At 44.9% G+C, this 25,279-nt stretch overlaps 1 protein-coding gene across 11 annotated transcripts in view; it reads left to right on the forward strand.

The window, feature by feature from the left end:
- The first annotated feature begins 801 nt into the window (after positions 1-801).
- GAPVD1 (GTPase activating protein and VPS9 domains 1) overlaps positions 802-25,279 on the forward strand; it is a 100,195-nt gene continuing 75,717 nt past the window's right edge. For all 11 annotated transcript variants that reach the window (XR_016212124.1, XR_016212126.1, XR_016212129.1 and 8 more), the window contains exon 1: positions 802-955. The gene's annotated coding sequence lies outside the window, so the exon portion shown is untranslated. The remainder of the gene's footprint in view (positions 956-25,279) is intronic.

Below are 25,279 nucleotides of genomic sequence, written 5' to 3' on the forward strand. Positions count from 1 at the left end.
GTGGTAATAAAATGAGGCAATAAAAATGAAGCAAATTCTGGCCATTTTTAAAGGGGCCACATCAAGGAGGGTGATTAGAGGGAAAAGCAGTCTGGGAGTCGGCTCACATTTGAAATAGTTGGGGACGTGGTTATTATTACTTTTTCTTTAATTTTTGCCTGCAGACACCCAGCGTTGGAGGACATAACCACTGTTTTCGAAGTGGAAAACATTCTGTCTAGCTAGCCGAGGTACTAGCAAGGCGAGAAAGAGAAGGGAAGCTGATTTCAGCTCAGCAGGAGGCAGAACTTGACAACATTAAGAGCTGGCCGCAGGACTGAAGGTAGTGAGCTCCCTGAAATTTGAACTGCGGAAACTCGAAGCTCCTCCAAAATCCCCGCCTCTGAGCTTCCAACCCCAAGCTTTCCGTGACCGCTCAACAAAAATTAACTGAAGTCAGTTCACTTAAACCCCCCGTGTGAAGTTTCGTGATCTATAACGTGCACACTGAGACTCCCAGGGGGAATTTTTGATCCTGGAAGTCAGATCGCACCCCCCACACCAAACGCGGGCGCTTTTAGCAGAAAGGGAGGGGCGCTTCCTCCAGAGCGGAACCAGGTGTCGCCGGTCATGGAAGACGTAAGGCGCCCTCGGCTGTCACTTCACACACGCCGGCACTGCCCGCACGCGGAAGTGAGGGCCCGCACGTCGCGAACAACTTTCCGGAAAAGGCGACCGGGCACCCAGACGCCCACGGCCCAGGCAGCCGGCACCGCGGGGCCGGACCACCGATCCCAGGGGCCCCCGCGGCGCCGCGCACGCGCGCTGGCGTGGCAGCAGCGCCGCCGCAGGACGCAGAGAGGCCAACCCGCGAGTGGCGGCGGCGGCGGTGGCAGCTCGCGGCGAGAGTGACGGCTCCGCGGCCCAGCGGCTGTCTGGCCGAGACCTCGGCCCTCGCCTCCGCAGGCGCCCCTCGGTGAGTGCCTGTCCCGGGTTAAGCCGCGTGAAGTGCGGGGCTCTCTTCCTTACCGGGCGGGCTGCTCCGGCCTAGGGCCGCAGCCGGCGCCTGACGGCCGGGCCGCCGGCTCCAGCTGACCCCTGAGCCCCGGGCCCCTAGGCCATTCCCTTGAGTGGCGGGCGACGTGGGTGTCGGGGGAGCGCTCGGCGGGGCCCACAGCGGAGCGGCGGCGGCGCGCAGGGCCCGGGCGGCCACTGGCGGACGAGAGGGAGGGACGCGTGGGGGATGGGATGGGAAGGGACCGGAGGACCGCGGGCCGGCTCGGGTGGGGGCCGGCGGCCAGCACCTCGCGGGTGGGGAGCTGAGACCCGGAGGCCCGCAGGAGAGGGTGTCGCGGCTCGGGAGTCTTTCGAGCCGGACCCACAGGTCTAAGGGGCAGCCCACCTGGCACAAACGCACGCCCTGTGCTTGGCAACTTTTCGCTCGCTGTTGGCGGATCCCGTCCCTCTTCCTCCCGCCTCACCTCTCATTGACTTGCGGAATTGTAGTGGGCACAGACCACAGAAATGCATAGGGTTCTGTGTATAAATCTGCGTAAAAACGGGGACGGGCTGATGTTCAGATGAGAGCTGAGTCTTAAGTGTTTTCAGTTTTAAATTTGTGACAGAAATCACAAGTTTTTGAGCAGCTTTGAACCAGAGAAATTTTTTTTAAAGCCTGGGTTCATCAATGGATAGAATTCAAGGGGTCTTTTACGTAGAATGGGGATAAAAAGACTTATTTATTTTTATTAATTGCTAACTGAAATATTTAATTAGCTTCTTTGGATTTGTGATATTCTTAGACCCATGGCTAGAACTTGTTATTTAAAACTGCACATGTGTTACCATATCAGGTTTTAAATTGTATTGCTAATATTTCAGCATTATTTGTTCTCTTTGCAATCACATGTATTTAATTATGCTTTTAAAAGTAATTTGAGGGGGCCGGTGCTATGGTGTAGTGGATAAAGCCACTGCCTGCAGTGCTGACATCCCACAGGGGCGCCAGTTCAAGTCCTGGCTGCTCCACTTCCTAGCCAGCTCCCTGCTGATGTGCCTGGGAAAGCAGCAGAGGATGATCGCTGTCCTTGGGCCCCTGCACCCACTTGGGAGACCCGGAATAAGCTCCAGGATCCTGGCTTTGGATTGGCCTGGCTGTGGCTGTTACAGCCCATTTGGGGGGTGAACCAGCGGATAGAAGACCCCTCCCGCTCTCGCTTTCTCTCCCCTTCTCTCCCCCTCTGCCTCTCTGTAACTCTGCCTTTGAAATAAATAAATCTTAAAAAAAAAAAAAAAAAAAGTAATCTGAGAAGGGGACCATCAGCTTCACCAGGCCACCAAAGATGCCCGTGGCACAAAAGGATTATGGACTCCTGAAAAAGCATTAAGCTTTTTGGAATCTGTAAGTCTGCATGGAAGGATATTTAAATCTTTAGGTAAGAAAGAAGACAAAGCAGGCAAGATGATAGGTTAGGCAGAAGAGAATTTGGCAATCAAGGAACTAAAAGTTTGAATTAGATCAGAGTAGTTCTGAAATATAGAATAGACCCCAGATATTTGGGTCAGGTCATTGGGGAATCAGCAAAATAATCTCGGGAAGAAAGGGAAGTGAATGTTTCAACCCATAAATTTTTATTTTTTATTTTTTTAAAGATTTATTTATTTGAAAGGCAGAGTTAGAGAGTCAGAGGCAGAGAGAGAGAGAGAGGTCTTCCATCCACTGGTTCACTCCCCAGATGGCCACAACGGCCGGACCTGTGCCGATCTGAAGCCAGGAGCCAGGAGCTTCCTCCAGGTCTCCCACGTGGGTGCATGGGCCCAAGGACTTGGGCCATCTTCTACTGCTATCCCAGGCCACAGCAGAGAGCTGGATCAGAAGTGGAGCAACTGGGACTGGAACTGGTGTCCATATGGGAGGCCTGCACTGCAGGTGGTGGCTTTATCTGCTAGGCCACAGTGCTGGCCCCCATACATTTTTATTAAGGCACCTCCTTAGTTCCAAGTAATTGAAGCCCTGCAAACTCTTGTGTAAGATATGCAAGGACATTGTAATGTTTGCTGTTCTAAATCATGTAGAGTGTTGTGCGGGGGAACCCTAATTTTTCTCTTTAGTTGAAAAGCAACAGAATCTTTCTTCAGCTACCGTTAATTATTGCTCTTCTTTTCATATGTGATGGGAAGTACTCATATAGATATAGAAGTAGAGGGTTGAGAAACCATTTTCTTTTTTTAAGATTTATTTTATTTATTTGAAAGAGTTAAAAAGAGAGAGGGTGAAGGAGAGAGCACTCTTCCATCCACTGGTTCACTACCCAAATGGCCATAAGGGCCGGAGCTGGGCCAAGTGGAAGCCAGGAGCTTCTTCTGGGTCTGCCACATGGGTGCAGGGGCCCAAAGAGTTGGGCCATCTTCTGCTGCTTCTGCAGGCACATTAGTAGGGAGCTGGATCAGAAGTAGAGCAGCCAGGACGTGAACTGGCATCCATGTGGGATGCTGATGTTTCATGTGGTGGCCTAACCTGCTCCGCCACAATGCTGGCCCCAAGAAGTTATTTTTCTTGAGATTCTGGTTCAGATTCTTATAATGCTGCTTCATTTGGCATTAATTTTCTCACTGACAGTCATTCTGTATGGCTTGAAATTTGCACCTGTTTGTAAAGCACCTGCCTGTCAACATCTTATGTGAGATTTTTTTTATACACTATGAAATAATAGCAGTAGTAGAAAACCACTGCTGCACACTTTTTCTGAGAGAAATAAAGGGTGACTATGAGAAGCAAATTATTTTATGAAACAGGTAGTTGGTGTTGAAAGAGTTGACTGAACTGAACACACCACAGCACTGGCTGAAGGAGGTCTTCCCTTCTCTTGTGTGCCCTTACACTGCCCCTTGTTTTCGTTATAGCACAGACCCATTTAGTGTCATTTTTGTATTTGAGTTTTTAAATCCTTTTTTTTCCTACTTGAATGTCAGCTCTACAAGTATAGGGCCTTTGTCTTCACAGTTGTGCCAGAATAGGGGCAGCACCTAATAGGTGCTTAGTAAATATTTGTTAAAGAAAGAAATGACTGAGTTAACTTATGGGAGATAAGATTTCTGTTTCTAGGAATAAAGTATGTTCATTTTAAAATTATTTTTAGGGGACAGTGCTGTGGCTCATTTGGTTAATCCTCCGCCTGCAGTGTCGGCATCCCATATGGGCACCAGGTTCTAGTCCCGGTTGCTTCTCTTCCAGTCCAGCTCTCTGCTGTGGCCTGGGAGTGCAGTGGAGGATGGCCCAAGTGCTTGGGCCCTGCACCCACATGGGAGACCAGGAGGAAACACCTGGCTCCCGGCTTTGGATCGGTGCAGCACTGGCTGTAGCAGCCATTTGGGGGGTGAACCAATGGAAGGAAGACCTTTGTCTCTCTCTCTCTCACTGTCTGTAACTCTTACCTGTCAAAAAATTATTTAAAAAGATTTTTTTAGAGAGATATTTACTTGCTAGGAAAGAGGAAGAGACAGAAAGCTTGAGCTCAGTCTCTGTCCACTGGTTCACTCCTCAGAACAGCTACAACTGCCAGGCCAGAGCCAGGAGCCAGGAACCCTGTCCTGGTCTCCAACATGGCTGGTAGGGGCCCAAGCACCCAAGGCATCTTCCGCTGCCTTTCTGGTGCATTAATAGGAAACTGGATTGGGATGCTGGCCTTACAGGTGGTGGGTTAACCCCCTGTGCCACATCGCTGGCGCTACATCTTACATTTTTTAGAAAATAGGAAATTATTTCCGAAACACTATGTAGTAGTTATCCTTAGCTTTCTGTGATGATGTAGTAAAAGGAAGTACCTGTAGGTGAAGTTCTTACTTTGCCAAAGTTCTTGTACTGTGTAATCCTAGGTGTGTTATTTTAGATCCTAATGACTTGTCTGATATGTTCAGGACCACGGGAAAAAGGAAAAAACAAGCAGTTCTAGAAGGGATACTGGTATTAGTATTAGCCCTGAATTACAATTAGCATTGAATTACAGTAGTGTTGCTTCATTTGGCATTAGTTTCTCACTGACAAATCACTTGTGTTTAATTAAAGAAATGGAAATAAGAGGTAAGTGAGAAAGCTTTTTTCACAGCAGATTGGTAAAAACTCTGAAGTCTCTAACAATATAAAATATTGGTGAAGATGTGGCAAAAATGGGAATTTTAGAAACTGTTGGTGGAATATAAATTTAATACAGCAACCTTTGGAGGCAATAGTATTTGTTGTAGTTACCAAAGTTGAAAATGGGCATACCCTACCCCATAATTTCATAATGATGTCTGTGAGGGAATAGGAATGGGAGGTGGTGACATAGTGGATAATATCTAATTTTTTTTTTTGTTGGGGGAGGGGGTGACTAGAAGCAACCGTAACAGTGTTAACAGTTAATTCTGGGTGGCAGAATACAAGTGTCAAATTATTCTTTGCACCTTTCCCTATATTCTGTTTTTTTTTTTTATTCTATAGTTTTAAAAAATTATTTATTTAAAAGGTAGAAAAATGAGAGAGACAGACAATAGGATATTGCTCCTACACTAGAATCTAGTGGACATTATCTTCACCAAATAGCCAAGTTTATATCAATAATGAAACTGGCATCATGTACCTCTGATTTGATAGGTTGAGAGAGACCTAAAATCACCTGTGTTATCATTCCAGCCAAAAATGACTGTGAAGGAATGTTGAGACAAATCCAAGTTGAGCATTTTATAAAACAAGTAGACTAAATACTTTACAAAATATTATTTCATGAAAAACTGGAAAAAGGCTGGAAAACCATTGTACATTCAAGGAGACAACTAAATGTAGTGCAACTTCCTTAACTGGATCTTGGATCCAAAACAAAACAAAAAAAACTAAGGACAGTATTGGGAAAATGGACAATGCCTTAAATATAATATATCCATGTTAAATAGCTTGAGAATTACAGCTGAACCGTGGGTATGTAGAGCTCCTTGTTTGGGAAATACATGCTGAAATATTTCGGGGCAGAGTCCTAACTCGGAAGTGGTTCAGTCTGGTGAAGTAAACATGGCAAAATGTTAACAATCAGCTAACTTAAGGAAAGGGTGTGTGGGTGTTTATTGTATTACACTTCTGGAAGGTTACAGTTTTTCAGAGGGTTGGGAAATAATATTTAAAAGTTACAGACTTCAGGTAGGCATTTGGTGCAGTGGTTAAGATACTGTTTGGGATGCCTGTATCCCTTACCAGAGTGCCTGATTTGAGTCCTGGCTCTGTTTCTGTTTCCAGTTTCCTGCTTGTGTGCACCCTGGAAGGTAGCAGGAGATGCTCAACTAGTTGGGTCCTTGTCACTCACATGGGAGACCAGATGGAGTTTTGGGCTCCCGGCTTCAGCCTGGCTGCAGGCATTTGGGAAGTGAACCAGTGGGTGGAAGATCTTTCTATGTGTGTCTCTGTCTCAAATAAATTTTTAAAAATTTTAAAGTTTCTATTGTAAAGGTCTTTTTTCCTTTGTAACTAATAAATAATCTGGAAAGTGATACTATTTTCTCAGAGTCATAGTTTTTCTTCATTAATTTTTTAATTTGCTTATTTGAAAGGCAGAGTTACAGAGAGGCAGAGAGAGAGAGAGAGAAAGAGAGAGAGAGAGAGATATCTTTCATCTGCTGTTTCACTCCCCAAAAGGGTGCAATGATTGGAGCTGGGCCAATCTGAAGCCAAGAGCCAGGAGCTTCATCTGGGTCAACCACGTGGGTGCAGGGGCCCAAGCACTTAGATCATCTTCCGCGGCTTTCCCAGGCCATAGCAGAGAGCTGCATCAGAAGTGGAGCAGCTGAGACTTGAACTGGTGCCCATTTGGGATGCTGGTGCCACTGGCAGAGGCTGGAAGCTTAGTGCACTGTGCCACGTTGCTGGCCCCTAAGCCGTTTTTTAAATATAAGACTTTAAGTATGTTCTTGCAACTATACAAACAGGCATGATGTCTTGTGTTAATGTAACATGCTTGCTTGGTCTTGCCCCCGTGTTAATACCTGTACACCCACGCAGGAGCCTGGTGGGAAGCATCTCGAAAAACGTGTTCAGAGCCGGCGCCGTGGCTCAATAGGCTAATCCTCCACCTTGCGGCGCCGGCACACCGGGTTCTAGTCCCGGTTGGGGCGCCGGATTCTGTCCCGGTCGCCCCTCTTCCAGGCCAGCTCTCTGCTATGGCCAGGGAGTGCAGTGGAGGATGGCCCAGGTGCTTGGGCCCTGCACCCCATGGGAGACCAGGAAAAGCACCTGGCTCCTGGCTCCTGCCAGGATCAGCGCGGTGCGCCGGCTGCAGCGGCGGCCATTGGAGGGTGAACCAACGGCAAAAAGGAAGACCTTTCTCTCTCTGTCTCTCTCTCTCACTGTCCACTCTGCCTGTCAAAAAAAAAAAAAAAAAAAAAAAAAAAAAAAAAAAAAAAAAACGTGTTCAGTTCCTTTTCCTACTTTGTCTTAATAATTATTTTCTGTGAGTCTTTGAAAGGATTAAACCATGGTTTTCCTATTGGAAAATTTAAAAGACAAAAAATTAGTCAGTGTTTATTAGCTTTTTTCCCTTTTGTCAAGATCAGAGTCAGATAATATCTAAGCCATTTTAATTTTGACCAAATAGGATTTTTTTTTTCCCCACTTTTTAGGACAGTCTAACCTCCTCTAGTCTCAGCCACTCTGAACTGTCTCCTTTTGCTTTCTAATGCAGAACTCTGATCTCTTCTTTGGTTTTACTTTCATAATTTATAACTCTTAACTACCTTACAAAAATACAAAATAATCTAAAAGTGCTTAAGACAGAATTGCAGAATGTTTGCAGATTTATGTACAGAAAAACTTGAGAAAGAATAAATTTTTGCAGAAACTATTTCATCTTTGCTGTCTCTTGTAGAACCCAAGGAATCTAACTTTGACTCTCCTTTTCTGAAACACAGTGCCTTTTAATATCTAACCATTTAAGGTTATAATGGGCCAACTTGAATTTTTAATTTATTTGAAGAGTGACAAGAAAGAGGGTGAGAAAGAGATCTTTCATCTGCTGGTTCACTCTAAATGCCAATAGCTAGAATTGGACCAGGCCAAAGCCAGGAGCCAGGAATTCCATCTGTATCTCCCACATGGGTAGAAGGAACCCACGTACTTTGATCATTTTCTGCTGCTTCCCAGGCACATTAGCAGGAAGCTGGATCTGAATAGAGGTGGCTGGGGCTGGCATTGTGGCACAGTGGGTTAAGTTGCCACCTGCAATGCTACATCCCGTAAGGATGTGGTTCAACTCCTGGCTGCTCCACTTTTCATCTAGCTCCCTGCTAATGTGCAGCAGAATATGGCCCAAAATACTCGGACCCCTATCACCCATGTGGGAGACTTGGGTGAAGTTATAAGCTCCTGGATTTGGCCTGGTCCAGTCCAAGCTGTTGAGGCCATTTGGGGAGTAAACCAGTGGATGGACGATCTCTTTCTGTCTCTCTGTCTCTTTCTGTAATTTCAAATAAACAAAATCTTGCAAAGTAAAACAATTTTTGAGGCCCTTGCTGTGGTGTAGCACAGGTGTAGCGCCTGCAGTGCTAGCATCCCATGTGGGCGTCGGTTTGATTCCCGGCTGCTTCACTTCTGATCCAGCCCTTTGCTATGGCCTAGGAAAGCAGTGGAGGATGGCTCAGGTCCTTGGGCCTCTGCACCCACATGGGAGACCTGGAGGCAGCTCCTGGCTCCTGCTTAGGATTGGTGTAGCTCAGGCTGTTGCGGCCAGTTGGGGAGTGAACCAGCAGATGGAGGACCTCTCTTTCTCTCTGTCTCTGCCTCTCCTCTCTCTGTGTAACTCTGACTTTGAAATAATAAAAATAAAAATCTTAAAAAAAAGATGTCTTTTTTTTTTTTTAAAAAAAAAAGCAAAACAAGATTTTAAAAAACCTTAAAAAAAAGGTAGAGGTGGGTCTTGAACCGGTCACCCCAAAATGGCTGTGGATATCCCAAGCAGCAGCTTAAACCCACTGCGCCATGATGCCTACCCCAGAAGGTGACTTCTTAAAACTTCTCTATGAGTAAGTTTCTGTTCCATTTGTTTCAAAGCATCATAGTAATAGTAAGGATAATTTTTATTGGTTTTTGTCTTTTTCTCAAGCATTATATAAACTTCTTGAATTTATGAATTCCGTAATTCTATAGAGGCATCTTAGTGGTTAATTTCTTTTTGAAAAGCTCTTGTAACTACCTAGATAATTTTTTTTGTAGTCTAGGAGGGTTTTTTTTTTTTTTAGGTAGGACAGAGTCGATGGCAGTAATGCTGTTTGAAGTTTGATAATGAATACTTGGAGTTTTTATGAAGTGCAGTTCTGGTAAATGGGATGAGATGTACATGACAGCCTGCTTTCCTTGAGTCCTGAAACAAGCCTTACCCGTATTCCAGCTCAGCAGAAGTACAGCTGAGGCTCAGAGTTCCTTCCTGTTGTCCCTTTGGTTGTTTTGTACACCCGCTGTATTTATGGAAGAAGCTAAGTTTATCCACGGGACCAAAGCTTCCTCAAAGCCTGTGGGTGGTGACATCTGCTCAGAAGGTTGCGGAAGGTTGTGAGGGTTTTAGATTTTTCTTAGTTGTTTGGTTTATCTTGATGTCAAAACTTACATCTTAGTGAGTAGTCATTAGAGATCATTGAATTGGAAGAGATTAGATTTGGTGGTATTTAATTTCAGACTAATAAAATTAATGGAGGTTTATCTAATTGTGAAAGTTTCTAATACCCATTTCTAATTGGGTGGATATTTTGTGTCATTTATTTCCTCTGGGAAATAAAGTCATAAAATTTGAATGCCATTACAGTTCTGCTTATTAGTGTATAACTTATTGTTGAATTGCCTTTATTGTTGCTTTTTTTTAAAGATTTATTTATTTGAAGGTAGAGTTACAGAGAGGGAAGTAGAGACAAATCTTCTATCTACTGGTTCATTCCTCAGATAGTCGCATTGGCTGGCTGGCCGTTTGACTGGAAGTGAAGCAGCTGGGACTAGAACCATATGGGATACTGGCACTGCAGGCAGCAGCTTAACGTGCTGTGCCACAGCGCCAGCCCCTATTATTGCTCTTAAAATTGCTACATCATTCAGTCATTTAGAAAAAAAAAATTTTTATTTTTTTCATTTTATTTGAAAGGCAGGCCAGCACCGCGGCTCACTAGGCTAATCCTCCACCTTGTGGCGCCGGCACACCGGGTTTCTAGTCCCAGTCTGGGTGCCGGATTCTGTCCCGGTTGCCCCTCTTCCAGGCCAGCTCTCTGCTGTGGCCCGGGAGTGCAGTGAAGGATGGCCCAAGTCTTGGGCCCTGTACCCCATGGGAGACCAGGAGAAGCACCTGGCTCCTGCCATCAGATCAGCGCGGTATGCCGGCCGCGGCAGCCATTGGAGGGTGAACCAACGGCAAAAGGAAGACCTTTCTCTCTCTCTCTCACTGTCCACTCTGCCCGTCAAAAAAAAAAAAAAAAAAAAAAGAAAAAAAAAAGAAAAAGGCAGACACAGATCTTCGATCTGTTGGTTCACTCCCTGAATATCTCCAACAGTCGGGGATGGACCAGGCCAAAGCCAGGAGTCCATAATTCAGTCCAGGTCTCCTTTGTCAGTGGCAGCTCCTGGAATACTTCAGCTGTCACTTACTGCCCTCCAGGGTGAGCATTAGCAGGAACTGGGAGGAGCCAGAAATCCAACTAGGCGCTTTCGTGCTAAGTAATGGGGATACCAGGATGTCTTTAACCCTACTTCAGGGAACTTGGAGCCAAGTTGTGAAACAGCATTTTGTTGCAGACAGTGTAAAATGCAATGAGAGAGGGAGGTTACCCCAAATGAGGAAGTGTCTGAGTACAGAGAATGACCTATAAAGACTCCTCCGTTTGAACTGAGTTCTGTCCTAAGTGGAATTTAACTGACTAATGAAAGGAGTGGGCAAAGGATTCTAAATACAGGGTGATAGAAGTCTGGTCTGTGAGAACCAGTCAGAATTGTCATTAGAATGTCATGTATCCCTGGGAAAATGTGACCTCTTTAAGGCCATGTCTTGCCTGTCTTGTTCCTCAGTATTTAGCACAAAGTAGGTCTTCATAACATTGTTGAATGAATGTGTAAAGGAAATGTGTTAAATAGAGCTTATGGCACCTGTCCATCCAATGAGAATGAACTCATTTCAGTATATTATTAATGCCTAAGAATTTTTATTTTATTTTTTAAATGCTGTCTTTTTTTTTTTTTTTTTTAAGATTTATTTAATTATTTCAGAGGAGTTACAGAGAGAAGGAGAGAGGGAGAGAGAGAGAGAAGGGCTGGCGCTGTGGCATAGTGGGTCAAGATCCCACATGCAGTGCTGGCAACCCATATGGGTGCCGGTTTGAGTCCTGGCTGCTCCACTTCCAATCCTGCTCTCTGCTATGGCCTGGTAAAGCAGTAGAAGATGGCCCAAATCCTTGGACCCCTGCACCTGTATAGGAGACCTGAAGAAGCTCCTGGGTTCTAGCTTCGGATCAGCTCAGTTTTGGCTGTTGCAGTCACTTGGAGAGTGAACCAGCAGACGGAAGACCTCTCTCTCTGGCTCTGCCTCTCTCTGTAACTCTCTTTCAAATAAATAAAATAAATTAAAAAAAAAAAAAGAGAGAGATCAGTCTTCCAACTGCTGGTTCATATCCCAATGGCTGGGGCTAGGCCAGGCCAAGGCCAGGAGTCTGGAGCTCCATCCATGTCTCCCACATGGGGAGCAAGGGCCCATGTACTCAGGCCATTTTCTGCTGCCTTCATAGGTGCATTAGCAGGTAGCCTGATCAGAAGTGGGGCAGCTGGGATCAAGCCAGTGTTCATATGGGGTGCTGGTTTGCAGGCTGCGGCTTAACCCACTGTGCCACACATCGGCCCCGATTTAGGGTTATTTAGTGTCGTAAGAGCAGAGGGAATGGACTCTGTTGTCAGGAGTTTCACCAGAGCTTCACAGAGGGTAGAGCTTTGGGGGCTGGGTTTTAAAGGGTATGTCTGAGTTCATTGAGGATAGGGGCCTTCCAGGCCTAATGGTAGCATTTGCAAATGTAGGTGATGTTAGGATATAGTAGGGCAGCAACATCTGATTTGGAGGAAGTAGAGAAACAGTGAGGTGAAGTAGGAGGTGTAAAAAGAGAGACTTCACGGCTGAGGGGTTGATGGCATTTCATGGACTGTGGTGAGTAATGTCAGCAGCAGCAAGGAGGACAGGAAGGAGACGGATGAGAATGTCAAGTGAATGGGAAGAGTTGGCTGTGAACTAGATGATCATCTTCAGTGTGTACTAACCTTTTCCAGTGGAGAACTGTTTTCGTCTTATGTTCACAGATTAGAAGGCACCAGATGACATTGTAAGAGTGCAAGTCAACTCTGACAACGTTGGTGACTGTCTAGGCTCAAATGCCCACCGAAAAATCTCAGCTGCGAGAGTTTTGCAGCCAGCTGGGGAGCCTGGGTCCATAGTGTTTGTCTCAGTGTCGATTATGGGCTTGCACCACATATTGTCTAATTCCCTGTTTTCTGTTGAAAAATTTGGATTCCAGAAAGATTATGGAAATTACTAGAAATTATATAGCTAGTTTTGAGCTCATAGTATACTTTAGAGTACTGTACCAAGAACTTTGTTAGTACTGTAAGTATTGAAATATTCTTCACATGAGGGCTTGCTGTGTGCTTTTCAAGTAACATTCTGGATTAATTGTTGGGTACTTTAAAAAAAACTTTCATATATTATTTCTTTCATGGAATTTGAGTGAATTTAGATTATTTATTTAGTCCTGAAGTCTGGCTAAACAGTTTTTTGTCTTGGAAGTTTCCCAAGAAAGGGAAGTTATCCATATACTGTCTTACATATTAAGAGTTGTTGAAAGAGTGGAGCGATTATAAACAGCAACCTTGGCTGTAGGCCATAATTATAGTCCTCATTGTTGGCAGGTGAGTGGCTTAGTGGTTAAAAACTGGGTTCTAAAGCTAGATAACCTAAATTATAGTCTCCATTTTGCCAGTTACAGATTTGACTTTGGGACAGATTGCTTAATTTTTTCAGTTTCCTCAGGTGTAAAATGTGGATACTTTATGTTTTTCTGGGGCCTGTGTTGTGGCATAATGAGTTAAGCTCATTATGGTTGCAATGCCAGCATCTCATATCAGAGTACTGGTTTAAGTCCCAGCTGCTCTGATTCTTTTCTGCCTCTCTGCTAACGTAAATGAGAAAGCAGTGAGAGAGGCCCAAATACTTTGACTACATGGTTGGAGTTCCAGGCTTCTGGCTTCCGGTTGGTCCAATTCTGGTGTAGGGCCTTTTGGGTAATGAACCAGTGGATGGAAGAAGGTATTTCTTCTGTCTCTCCTTCTCTCTGTCACTCTTTCAAGTAAAATAAAAATCTTAAAAAAAAAAAAAAAAAGAATATCTTTCAGGAATATTCCATAGGATGAATGAGAATGTTCATGAAAATAAATAGTTGGGGTCTGGCACATGGAAACGTGAAATGTGTAATTGTTACTGCTTTTTTTTGGGGGGGGTGGGGACAGGCAGAGTTAGACAGTGAGAGAGAGACAGAGAGAGAGACAGAGAGAAAGGTCTTCCTTCTGTTGGTTCACCCCCCAAATGGCCGCTACGGCCGGCGCTGCGCCAATCTGAAGCCAGGAGCCAGGTGCTTCCTCCTGGTCTCCCATGCAGGTGCAGGGCCCAAGCACTTGGGCCATCCTCCACTGCCTTCCCGGGCCACAGCAGAGAGCTGGACTGGAAGAGGAGCAACCGGGACAGAATCCAGCACCCCAACCGGGACTAGAACCTGGGGTGCTGGTACCACAGGCGGAGGATTAGCCTAGTGAGCTGTGGCACCATCCGTGTTACTGGTTTTATTTACTAAACATCTATATACTTTATTACCACCAGTCAATTAAAATTCTTTTCCTGGGACTGGTGTTGTGGCACAGCAGGTTAAGTTGCCACTTGTGATCCTGACATCCCAAATTGGAGTGCCAGTTTGAGTCCTAGCTACTGTACTCCTAATCCAGCTTTTGCTAATGCTCCTGGGAATGCAGCGTATGAGCCCAAGTACTTGGGTTTCTGCCGTTCATATGGGAGACCAGGATGGAGTTCCAGCTCCGAGCTTTGCCCTGGTCCAGACCTGACTGTTGCAGCCATTTGGGAAGTAACCAGCAAATGGAAAATCTCTCTCTCTCTCTTGCTCTTTCTCTCTCTCCTTCTCTCTCTCACTCTGCCTTTCAAATAAGTAAATAAATAAATCTTTAAAATAAAACTGTTCTCCTCAAGCTCAACCATTACTACCTGCGGCGGTTTATTTTTATTTTTTATTTTATTTACTTATTTTTTGATTTATTTTTATTTATTTGAAAGAGTTACAGAGAGAAGTAGAGACAGAGAGGTCTTCCATCTGCTGATTCACTCACCAGATGGCCGCAATGGCCAGAGCTGCGCTGATCCAAAGCCAGGAGCTTACTCCAGGTCTCCCATGTGGGTGCAGGGGCTCAAGGACTTGGGCCATCTTCTACTGCTTTCCCAGGCCACAGCAGAGAGCTGGATTGGAAGTGGAGCAGCCGGGTCTTGAACCAACACCCATATGGAATGCCGGTGTTTTAGGCCAGGGTGTTAACCTGCTGTGCCACAGCTCCGGCCCCCTGCAACAGTTTTAAAAATAGATTCACTGTATGGTAAAAGTTAATATAAAAACTGGCTTTTCTAAAAACAATTCTGTCTAAGAAATATATCTGCCTTGCTTCAATTAACCAGAAATTAGTGCAGAATATAAACAGCTAAGGAAATTAAAAAAAATTTTTTTTGAAAGATGGAGTTACAGAGATGGGGAATGACAGAGAGAAATCGATCTTCCATCCGCTGGTTCACTCCCCAAATGGCTACAAAGGCTGTTGCAGAGCCAGGCCAGAGCCAGGAGCTTCATCCAGGTCTCCCATGTGGGTTCAGGGGTCCAAGAACTTTTTTTTTTTTTTAAAGATTTATTTTTTTTTTATTTATTTGAAAGAGTTACACAAAAAAGGAGGCAGACAGAAAGTTCTTCCATCCACTGGTTCACTCCCCAATTGGCTGCAGTGGCTGGAGCTGGGCCAATCTGAAGCCAGGAGTTTCTTCTGGGTCTCCCACATGAGTGTAGGGGCCTGGGGGCTTGGGTTATTTTCTACTGCTTTCCCAGGCCATAGCAGAGAGCTGGATTGGAAGTAGAGCAGCTGGGACTAGAAGCGGCATCCATATGGGATGCCGGCGCCCCAGGCAATGACTTTACCTGCTTTGCCACAGCTCCAGCCCCCCAAGTACTTTTACAGAAGCACCTTCCACTGTTTTCTCAAGCACATTAGCAGGGAGCTGGATTGGAAATAGAGTAGCCAGGACTGGAATTGGTACCCGTGTAGGGTGCTGGCATCATAGGCAGCAGCCTAACCTGTTGTGCCAAAACTTCAGCCTCAGCTAAGGAAATTTCATGTCATGAAGTTTCTGTATTTCATTTCTGATCACAGAGAACTGAAAGAAAAGTATTTTTAGTGTGATGGTTTATACACTGTTTAGTGTGTTACCAGATGTTATTTGGGTTCTGGAACATTGTATGCTGGTTGGTCCCTTTATAGATGGTAGTTGTTTGTGATAAATTACAGTTTCAAAATGTTTTTGGTGCTGGCGCTGTGGCATAGCTGGTAAAGCCGCCACCTGCAGTGCCGGAATCCCATATGGGTGCTGGTTCGAGTCCCGGCAGCTCCACTTCTGATCCAGCGCTCTGCTGATGGCCTGAGAAAGCAATAGAAGATGGCGCAAGTGCTTGGGCCCCTGCATCTGTGTGGGAGACCTGGAAGAAGCTCCTGGCTCCTGAGTTTGGATTGGCTCAGATCCGGCCGTTGTGGCCATTTGGGGAGTGAACCATCAGATAGAAGACCTTTCTCTCTGTCTCTCCCTCTCTCTGTCTATAACTCTGCTTCTCAAATAAATAAGTAAATAAATAAAACTTAGAAAAATTAAGAAGGTAGTACAGTGTTGCCATAGACACTGCCAAGTTCCCTCACTTATATATATATATATATATATATATATTTTTTTTTTTTTTTGACAGGCAGAGTGGACAGTGAGAGAGAGAGACAGAAAGAAAGGTCTTCCTTTGCCGTTGGTTCACCCTCCAATGGCCGCCGCGGCCGGCGCGCTGCGACCGGCGCACCGCGCTGATCCGATGGCAGGAGCCAGGAGCCAGGTGCTTTTCCTGGTCTCCCATGGAGTGCAGGGCCCAAGCACCTGGGCCATCCTCCACTGCACTCCCTGGCCACAGCAGAGGGCTGGCCTGGAAGAGGGGCAACCGGGACAGAATCCGGTGCCCCAACCGGGACTAGAACCCGGTGTGCCGGCGCCGCTAGGCGGAGGATTAGCCTAGTGAGCCGCGGCGCCGGCCTATATATATATATTTTAATTTTATTTATTTATTTATTTATTTTGACAGGCAGAGTGGAGAGAGAGAGAGAAAGGTCTTCCTTTGCCGTTGGTTCACCCTCCAATGGCTGCCACAGCTGGCGCGCTGCGGTCTGCGCACTGCGATGATCCAAAGGCAGGAGCCAGGTACTTATCCTGGTCTCCCATGGGGTGCAGGGCCCAAGGACCTGGGCCATCCTCCACTGCACTCCCTGGCCACAGCAGAGAGCTGGCCTGGAAGAGGGGCAACTGGGACAGAATCCGGCGCCCCGATGGGGACTAGAACCTGGTGTGCCGGTGCTGCAAGGCGGAGGATTAGCCTATTGAGCCACGGCGCCGGCCCCTCACTTATATTAGTAGTTTCATTTGTTATAGTTGATGAACCAATATTGATACATCATTATTAACTAAAGTTCAGACTATACAGATTTCTTTAGTTTTTATGTTCTTTTTCTTCCCCAGAATCCCACTTAACATACTATATTACCTTTAGTTGTCATTGTGTGATTTTTAATTGGATATCATTGTATGATTTTTTTTTAAGATGTATTTTATTTATTTGAAAGACAGAGTTACAGAGAGAGGTAGAGACAGAGAGAGAGGTCTTCCATCTGCTGGTTTGTTCCCCAGATGGCCGCAACTGCTGGAGTAGAGCCAGTCCGAAGTCAGGATCCAGGAGCTTCTTCCAGGTCTCCCACGTGGGTGCAGGGGCCCAAGGAGTTGGGCCATCTTCTACTTTCCCAGGCCATAGCAGAGAACTGGATCGGAAGAGGAGCACCCAGGATTCGAACTGACGCCCATATGGGATGCCAGCGTTTCAGGCCAGGGCTTTAATCCACTGCGCCACAGCGCTGGCCCCTGTAAAAAAATATTAAATGACGCATTAACTTATTTGCAATTGATGCTTTATTCTCAAATTTCAAAGCCATCCTGTATGTGGTGAGGCATATTATATTTCTAGTAATACTCTTAGATTTAAGATAATTGACATTTAATTTGCTTTTAGTGAGTCTTTTTTGAGTGTAGTTTCCATGATGTTAGCAATAATCTGTCTTACCTCTTTAGTTATGACTTTGCTATTTCCTGCTTATTTTCATGAAAAGGTTCATTTTCATCCATCGTATGATGGAGAAAGTTTGTCTCATTTTCTAGTGGAATGCTAAAATGTTTTAGATGACAATAAAAACGGTCTCCTACATTATGCAGTTATTTATGCTTTACAGTTCTTTGACAGCTTACCATGTGAGGAAGGGAAAGGCATTATCTCAGTTTGAAGATGAGGAAATAGAAGTGTGGGTGCAGTCACTAGCCACAGGTCACATTACCAGTAGGTGTCAGGACCCAGTCTTAAGTTGCTCGCACCTTCTGACTCTAGTTACTTTCCACTATGTTGATTAAATTAGTCTGTGTGTAATATAAGAAAGTAGGAAGTGATACTCTCTTATTGACTCTGTAATACTGTTCCTAATTTATCAGTTTAATAGAGATGATCAGTTTGTTTGAACTCTGTCTCTTAGAGTTTAGAATTATTTAAGATATATAACATTAACTTGGAATACCTTTAATTAGAAATCCTCTACAGTGAAAACTTGAAAATTACAGTGATTCTTTTTTTTTTTTTTTTTTTTTTTTTGACAGAGTGGACAGTGAGAGAGAGAGACAGAGACAGAGAGAAAGGTCTTCCTTTGCCGTTGGTTCACCCTCCAATGGCCGCCACGGCCGGCACACCGCGCTGATCCGATGGCAGGAGCCAGGTGCTTCTCCTGGTCTCCCATGGGGTGCAGGGCCCAAGCACTTGGGCCATCCTCCACTGCACTCCCTGGCCACAGCAGAGAGCTGGCCTGGAAGAGGGGCAACCGGGACAGAATCCGGCACCCCGACCGGGACTAGAATCTGGTGTGCCGGCGCCGCTAGGCAGAGGAATAGCCTGTTGAGCCGCGGCGCCGGCTCAGTGATTCTTATTCCATAAAAATTTTGAATTTTTTTTTTTTTGCTTCAGCAACCTTTTGAGTCATAGTAGTCCTTTATTTTATTATTTAATTTTTTAAAATTTATTTTACAGGTAGAGTTATAGACAGAGAGAGAGAGAGAAAGGTCTTTCTTCCGTTGGTTCACCCCACAAATGGCCGCTACAGCTGGAGCTACGCCGTTCCGAAGCCAGGAGCCAGGTGCTTCTCCTGGTCTCCCATGCGGATGCAGGGCCCAAGAACTTGGGCCATCCTCCACTGCCCTCCTGGGCCACAGCAGAGAGCTGGACTGGAAGAGGAGCAACTGGGACTAGAACCCGGTGCTCATATGGGATGCCGGCGCTGCAGGCAGAGGATTAACCAAGTGAGCCACGGCGCTGGCCCCAGGAGTCTTTTTTTTTTTTTAAAGACCAATTTTTTTTTATTTAAAAAAAATTTTTTTTTATTTATTTGAAAGAGTTACAGAGAGAGTTAGAGCCAGAGAGAGAGGGGTCTTATATTCTGCTGGTTCACTCCCCAAATGACTGCAACAGCCAGAGCTGAACTGATCCAAAGCCAGGAGCCAGGAGTTTCTTCTGGGTCTCCTACACGAGTGTAGGGGCCCAAGGAGTTGGGCCATCCTCCACTGCCTTCCCAGGCCATAAACAAAGCTGTATCTGAAGAAGAGCAGCTGGGACTCAAACCGGCTGTATGCGATGTTGGTGCTGTAGGCTGGGGCTTTAACCTACTGTGCCACAGTGCTGGCCCAGGAGTCCTTTTAGTTAACATCTGTGATAGATGTTTCCTCTTTGGAATTTTTAATGTGTTTTATGTAACAAATTTTACCTTATCAGGATATGCTTCCTCTTCATGTTGTGGGTTAGAGTAGGTATGTTTGCTTATCAAGAATTGGCAGACTTTGACTGTAAAGGCCAGATAGTAAACTGTTTAAGGTGTGTGGCTCTTATGGCCTAGGGAGAACTCTGGCAACTATTTAGTTCTGTGATCATAGACAGTATGTGGGTAAACAAATGATCATAGCTGTGTTCCAATGATACAAACAGGCAGCAGGCTAAATTTGGCTCACAGCCATAGTTTGCTGGACCCTTCTCTGTGCCTCATTATGGAAGGATACACCAACTAAAATCTCCCCACTGGCCTGTCAGTCATAAGTGTTAATAACATTAGTTGAAGAGCTTGAACTTTTTCCTTAATATGCATGGATATAATCTCTTATTTTTGTAGACGTAGAAAATGGTACTGAACTAAGTCAAGTTTTTAATCACTTCAAAAATAAATTGTCTAACTTGGAGCATGCTTGCAAATTTCAGGAAAAATTATGTTTATTATTGTTGGGTAAACCTAATGTTAATTTTTTAAAATACTATTTATTTATTTGGCAGGTAGAGTTACAGACACAGAGAGAGAGAGAGAGAGAGAGAGAGAGAGAGAGAGAGAGAAAGGTCAGGTACCACATTAGAAGGGAGCTGGATCAGAAGTGGAGCAAAAAAAAAACAAAAAAAAAACAAAAAAAAACAAAACAGTTCCAGATTAGTGGTAATGATAACCAATGCCTCAAGATTTCTTTTTTTTTTTTTTTTTAGACTTATTTATTTATTTGAAAGTCAGAGTTACACAGAGAGAAAGAAGAAGGAGAGGTAGAGAGAGAGGTCTTCCATTTGCTGGTTCACTCCCAAATTGGCCGCAACAGCTGGAGCTGCGCCGATCTGAAGCCAGGAGCCAGGAGCTTCTTCCACATCTCCCATGCGAGTGCAGGGGCCTAAGGACTTGCGCCATTTTCTACTGCTTTCCTAGGCCACAGCAGAGAGCTGGATCGGAAGTGGAGCAGCTGGGCCTTAACTGGCATCCATATGGGATTCTTGCACTGCAGGTGGCAACTTTACCTGCTATACCACAGTGCCAGCTGCCTCAAGATTTCAGTTAGAATTTATCACTAAGGGCAAACTATATCATTAGGAAGGAAGGTTTTATTGAGCCAAATCTTGGAAATGAGAACAAGTAGATAATATAGGGCCTGATATAAATATAAGCATGGGAATGAATTGAAAATAAGAATGAGGAGCTGGCCCCAGTGCCAATGGTCTTTTTTTTTTTTTTTTTTAGATGTATTTTATTTGAAAGGTAGAGTTACAAAGAGAGAAGGAGAGACAGACAGAGGTCTTTTTTTTGTTTTTTTTTTTTAGATGTATTTTATTTGAAAGGTAGAGTTACAAAGAGAGAAGGAGAGACAGACAGAGGTCTTTTTTTTTTTTTTTTTTTTTTTTTTTTTTTTTTTTGACAGGCAGAGTGGACAGTGAGAGAGAGAGAGACAGAAAGAAAGGTCTTCCTTTGCCGTTGGTTTACCCTCCAAGGGCCACTGCGGCCGGTGTGCAGCACCGCGCTGATCCGATGGCAGGAGCCAGGTACTTATCCTGGTCTCCCATGGGGTGCAGGGCCCAAGCACCTGGGCCATCCTCCACTGTACTCCCTGGCCACAGCAGAGAGGTGACCTGGAAGAGGGGCAACCGGGACTAGAACCTGGTGTGCTGGCGCCGCAAGGCGGAGGATTAGTCTAGTGAGCCGTGGCGCCAGCCTAGACAGAGGTCTTTTATCCTCTGGTTCACTCTGCAAATGGCTGCAACGGCCAAGGCTGGGCCCAGCCAAAACCAGGAGCCAGGAGCTTCATCTGGGTCTCCCATGTGATTGCAGGGCCCTGTCCTGTCCTGTCCTGTCACTGGAGTCAGAACATTTGTTCTTTCTTTCCATTGCCCATTGCAAGGTTTCTTGCCAATCAGTAATTTCTTAGTCTCTTGATCTTGTCCCTTTCCTGCCATCCTTTTCCTTATTCAAGAGTTCATGGTGTCAAATATAAATTTAGTCATGCCAAATCACTTAAAAAGTTTTCCCATCACCTACAGGGCAAAGTCCAAGTTTCTTAATGGTAGGAGGGGTCTCCAGTAAAGGTTCTGATCCTGCTCCCTGCTGGTGCACCTGAGAAGGCAGCAGAAGACTGCACAAGTGTTTGGGCTCCTGCTACCCATTGGGAGACCTGGATGGAGTTCCTCACTCCTGGCTTCATTCTGGCCCAGCCCTGGCTTTTGGGGCATGAACCAGCAAATGGAAGATTTCTTTCTCCCCCTGTGTCACTCTACCTTTCAAATAAATAAATTTCTTTTTAGGCAAATTTTGTAGGAAATACATATTAAGAAAAAACTATGCATGGATCTTTCTGTCTGTCTGTCTGTTTGTCTTTCTAGATTTATTTTTGGGACCGGCGCTGTGGCTTCGCACCAGTATCCCATTTAGGCACTGTTTTGAGACTCAGCTGTCCACTTATGATCCAGCTCCCTGCTAATGACCTGGGAAAGCAGCAGAAGATGGCCCATGTGCTTGGACACCTGCACCCACATGGGAGACTTGGAAGAAGCTTCTGGCTCCTAGCTTTGGATTGGCCCAATTCTAGCCATTGCAGCCATTTGGGGAATGAGCCAGTGGATGGAAGACTTCTCTCTCTGTCTTTCCCTTTCTGTATCTATAACTCTGCCTCTCAAATAAATAAAAATGCTTTATGGCTTGGACCGTCTTGCTGCCTTCTCAGGTGCACCAGCAGGGAGCAGGGTCAGAACCTTTACTGAAGACCCCTCCTACAGTTAAGAAACTTGGACTTTGCCCTATAGGTGATGGGAAAACTTTTTAAGTGATTTAGCATGACTAAATTTATAAATTATAAAAAAATAAAAATGCTTTATTTATTTGAAAAGCAGAATTACAGAGAGAGAGGGAGAGACTCACATAGACAGATCTTCTATCTGATGGTTCACTCCCCAAATGGCTGCAATGGTTGAGGCTGTGCCAGGCCAAAACCAGGAGCCCAGAGTTTCCTCTAGGTCTCCTATGTGGGTGGTAGGGACCCAGGCATTTGACGCATCTTCCAATGCTTTCCCAGGTGCAATAGCAGGGTGCTGGATCAGAAGTGGAACAGCCAGGTTTTGAACCAGTGCCCATAAGGGATGCTGGCATCGCAGGCAGCGGTTTAGCCCACTGTGCCACAACACCAGCATCCTATGCATAGATTTCAAAAATTTTTGCACCAGAATAAACTTGTATTTTAATTAATTCCATTTTCCATGAACTTTTTGAAGTCCCCTGATACACTTTCTCCCCTCTCCCTAGTCCTCACTCTTCACTCTTAATGCATACACAGATCGTAGCAAGCTGCACGTAGACCTCTAAACATGCTTTGTGTCGTACGTGAGCCTTTGCTTAGTTGGCTCTCTCTGTCCAGAATTGTAACCCACACCTATCATCTTTATTTCTGGCCAATTCTCCACCCTAACTCCCCTTCCCCTCCTTTTCTCAAGTAGGTTCAGGATTCTCCCTCCTCAATCATTCCCTTTTTCTCCCTACATTACATTGTGCACACTTTTAGTATGATACCCATAATATTTTTGGGTAGCCCTTTGCTTACGTGCCTGCCTAATTCTATTAGATTAGAAAGTTCATGAGGGCACATACTAAGTTCTGTCCTTTTTTATATTCTTGGCGCCTAACAAGTTGATTCTGTCAGGCACAAAATAATGCAAATATTTTGTTCATATTTTATGGATTAAAAAAACCCAAGAGGCTCAGAGAAAATGCATTATAGGCTCAGGACAACAATTAGTTAATGAAGCATATGGGTTTTTAACAACCATTTCAATACTGTCTTCATTAATGATAATACTTCTCATAACAATAATACTTCTCACAATTAAATCCATCAGGATAAGGATTCTATTCTTAGCCTATGGACTTAGAGCCCCCTAGTGGATGTCAGAATTCCCACATGGAAGTGTACAAAATATTTGCCTTTTCTGTAGTGAGTAAGAATACAAGTTTTTTTTTTTTAATGTACACAGATCCTTTTGTGGCTGATTCAGAGGAAAATCAACTTGTGAAGGAGATATAATGATTACTTTTTAATTTTTTATTTATTTTCATTTTAGCTTTTCAGAGGAAAGCAATATTAGGGCCCCAACTGCAGGAGATTTAAAATAATAGCTTTGTGGGGCTGGTACTGTGGCTAAGTAGTAGGCTAAGCCTCCGTCCGTGGCAGCTGCATTGCATTTGGGTGCCAGTTTGAGTTCCAGCTGCTCCTCTTCCAATCCAGCTCTCTGCTAATAGCCTAGGAAAGCAGTGGAAGATGGCCCAAGTGCTTGGGCCCCTGCATCTGCGTGGGAGACCTGGAAGAAGCTCCTGGCTTCAGCCTGGTTCAGTTCTGGCTGTTGTGGCCATTTGGGGAGTGAATCAGTGGATGGAAGAACTTTCTCCCTCTCTCTCTCTAACTCTGCCTCTCAAATAAATAAATAAAATCTTAAAAAAAATAATAACAGCTTTGCACAGTTCAGGGGAATTGGTAAGGTATAAGAAAGTGTGTTTTTTTTTTTTTTTAAGAGGAGTTTTATTGATGGCAAGAAAGTGTTTTTTGAAAGTAAGTAAATTCAGGTTAGATGGTAATATCTGAAGATTTCCTAGTCATAAATTTAAAAAAAACTTAGAAACTTGACATAAAAATTTAAATTAAAAAGCCTATTTCTTTTCTTTTTTCTTTCTTTCTTTTTTTTTTTTTTATTGACAGGCAGAGTTAGACAGTGAGAGAGAGAGACAGAAAGGTCTTCCTTTGCTGTTCGTTTACCCTCCAATGGCCGTTGCGGCCGGTGTGCTGTGGCCAGTGCACCGTGCTGATTCGATGGCAGGAGCCAGGTGCTTATCCTGGTCTCCCATGGGGTGCAGGGCCCAAGCACTTGGGCCATCCTCCACTGCACTCCCTGGCCATAGCAGAGAGCTGGACTGGAAGAGGAGCAACCGGGACAGAATCCGGTGCCCCAACTGGGACTAGAACCCGGTGTGCTAGCGCCACAGGCAGAGGATTAGCCTATTGAGCCGCAGCGCCGGCCTAAAAGCCTATTTCTTTAAATAAACGTGGCTTTAAATATATTTCTGGCTGCTATAGTAATTTTAATTCTTAATGAGAACTTATTTCTAATTTAATGACTATCTGTATCAAGACACACAGCACTATGTTCTATTATCTATGTCACACCTGTTTTTGTTGTTGATATAAAATATTGTGGTCTGGCAGGCATTCTAGGTTTTGAGGGTACAAGTTAAAAAATGTTTTAAAATATATGTACTTTCTGAATCTATATTCTATATAGAGTTATTTCTTTCATTCCTTTGGCAAATACTCGTTCAGCTCTGGTTGTGAACCAGGCCCTCTCCTATACCCTGAAATAGTAGCTATGAGTAAACAGAACAGACAAGCATTGGCCTTTGCCAGAACGTGATTCACATGCAAGTAGATACTTGTAACATGCTTACTTTAACACGTTCTTGCAAAAGTGGAATTAAAAGATAATTTTGGGGCCGGCGCCGCGGCTCACTAGGCTAATCCTCCGCCTAGCGGCACCGGCACACCGGATTCTAGTCCCGGTCGGGGCGCCGGATTCTGTCCCGGTTGCCCCTCTTCCAGGCCAGCTCTCTGCTGTGGCCAGGGAGTGCAGTGGGGGATGGCCCAAGTGCTTGGGCCCTGCACCCCATGGGAGACCAGGAGAAGCACCTGGCTCCTGGCTTCGGATCAGTGCGGTGTGCCGGCCACAGCGGCCATTGGAGGGTGAACCAACGGCAAAAAGAAAGACCTTTCTCTCTGTCTCTCTCTCTCACTGTCCACTCTGCCTGTAAAAAAAAAAAAAAAGATAATTTCGGGGGCCGGCATTGTGCAGTGGGTTAAGCCACCACTTCCAAAGCTAGCATTTCCTGTGAGCACTGGTTCAAATCCTTGCTGCACCACTTTTTTTTTTTTTTTTTTTTTATTCCATTTATTTGAGAGGCAGAGTTACAGAGAGAAGAGGAGACAGAGAGCCTTCATCTACTGAGTTACTCCCC

The sequence above is a fragment of the Oryctolagus cuniculus genome, chromosome 1 (genome assembly GCF_051225735.1).
Source record: "Oryctolagus cuniculus isolate XC-2025 breed Fujian yellow rabbit chromosome 1, ASM5122573v1, whole genome shotgun sequence".
Lineage (NCBI taxonomy): Eukaryota > Metazoa > Chordata > Mammalia > Lagomorpha > Leporidae > Oryctolagus > Oryctolagus cuniculus.